The sequence below is a fragment of the Sorex araneus genome, chromosome X, assembly GCF_027595985.1.
Source record: "Sorex araneus isolate mSorAra2 chromosome X, mSorAra2.pri, whole genome shotgun sequence".
In the NCBI taxonomy this organism is placed as follows: domain Eukaryota; kingdom Metazoa; phylum Chordata; class Mammalia; order Eulipotyphla; family Soricidae; genus Sorex; species Sorex araneus.
The window spans coordinates 323,986,506-323,988,871 of record NC_073313.1 but is presented as its reverse complement, the minus strand read 5'-3'; positions in this window follow the sequence as shown (position 1 = coordinate 323,988,871).

Below are 2,366 nucleotides of genomic sequence, written 5' to 3'. Positions count from 1 at the left end.
AACTTCTCTCCAATGCCTTCAGCATCTACTGAGAATTCTTGACTTAATGAATTATTTCCAGGGGCAGGTTTGCAAGTTGTGATTTTCCAATTCTGTTTGTATTTGTAGCTGGAAAGAAGGGTTCCTCCTTGTCAACATAATCCTCCTAATCATAACAGTTTACCCTGTGAAGCTGTTTTGTGCAGCAAAGGAAAAGCTTCTCTTTTCCTTTCAGAGTAAGAAAGAACTTGGTACAATAGCCACTTGCAAAGAAGTCTTTTTTTATTCTCTTCTTTTATTCACGGTTACACGGACTCATAGATGATTTGTTTGATTAATGGAACTGGGAGTCTGACTTAGAGCCTCACACAGGCAAGGGAATTGCTCCACCTCTGAGCTACACCCCTACCCCTGGAATCATTAATTTTTATATAATCACCATGTTTTAAGTCAGTTCTACTCATTGCTTTTTTGATGATAAAAGTAACCCAACTCTGGCCAGATTTTCTGTCTGTCTTGTTCTTCAGTAGTACTTAAATAAAGTTTTTATATTCAATATAATAAGCTAGAAAGTGGTATTTCTTTGTTCTATTCACTTACCATGTAATCTCATCAACAGCCAAGATCCAGAGACTATAAAACAAAGCTCCCAAAAGAGAGCAACACAATTTTTCCTGGAGCAACCTCTTTATTTTTATTTATTTATTTATTTATTTATTTATTTATTTTTTCCTGCACGGCAGAGCCTGGCAAGCTACCCGTGACGTATTTGGTATGCCAAAAACAGTAACAACAACTCTTCATGTTCCTGGAGCAAGCAGACACCACTGGGCTACATTAGCACACGACAGGGGCAAATGAAGATGCTACTGGCACCCGCTCGAGCAAATTGATGAACAACAGGATGACAGTGACAGTGACAGTGATTCACTTACTTATCCTTGATCTGTGTGAAAATATCTTTTATATTCTACCCATCATTTATAATGCCTTACTGTGTGCTGTGTGGATTGACTATTAATGTTTTTATCCATTTTTCTTTTGGTGTAAGGGTATTTATACCAGTCATCAAGATTGGTTCTTGCAAATGAATTTTCAATGTCTGTCCCTTTCAGCTGTTGCTTTCTGATTCTTGAATTTCTTTTGATTATCTCTTTGTTCTAAAATGTATATTGGAATAATGTGTTGATGGGAGGGAAAGTTCTGGTCTATCTGAAAATGCCCTTTTGAAGGAATTGTAGCCATCCTTCAAAGTTTGGTAGATGCTGCTTTATTGTAACCTGGTGTGTTTTGTAAGAGTCTTAGACACTTGTAAGAGTATTACTTTTGATCAAGACCATGAATGTCAACATTATTGTAAGTACATGTCTGCTATAGTTTTTTGAAATTTAAGAAAAATTTGATTTTTGAAATTTAAAACTTTTTGCAAACAGGACTTTGTATGGTAACCTTTTTTGTAAACATGTCTAAGAAAATATTAACATTCTAAATTATTTTATGTTTCTTTTGAAGATGAGGTGAGTTTTCTTTTTTCTACCTTGCTATTGCTTATGTTCCATAAATTGATTCTATTTCGGATTGCTGTTATTGCTTCAGTTACACAGAATTGCAATTTAGGGATATGCTAAAATGTTAATACATGTAATAAAAAAATCTTTAAAATTGTGGGCGGGAGAGGTAGTACAGCAAATAAAGGGCTTGCGTTTGCACATGACCAACCTGGGTTTGATTCCCTGTCACCACATATCATCATATCATCATATTCAGTCCCCTGAGTATCATCAAGAGTCAGGAATAATCCCTTAGCACCACCGAGATTGCCTCCCCCCCAAAAATGGTTTGTTTTTTATTTTATGTATCATATATTAATGCTATTATTTCAATTTTTGCATTACATCCCATTTACCCAGGTTCAAATTCCTGACACCATATATAGTCCTCTAAGCATCAAGTCAGGAACAGTCCCTGGGCACCACAAGATGTGCCCACCCCAATGTATTTTATGTCATGGTAGCTAAGACAGAATCTTAGTAATAAGCTTATTACTAAGATTAGTAATTAAGTAATAATCTAAATATAAGGTCCTATGGACAGAGACTTTATAGTGCCTTTATAAGAAGAAATTTGATAGATTTATTTCTTGCCTTTTCTTCCTCTCTCCAATTTTAACTGAGAAGCAGTGTTTTATAAACGCTGTTACAGTTAGTAACATGTTTGTAATGTTTTAACACCACACCCACCAGGAGGATGTTAGCTTTCTTCTATCACTGTCCCAAGGTCCCCTCCCATCCACCACCCCCACTTTGGTAAACTCAGTTCTCTAGGCCAGCTCAGCATCTGTTGCCTTTGGCCATTTGTTATTCCCTTCTGTGTTTCCCAGACCACCC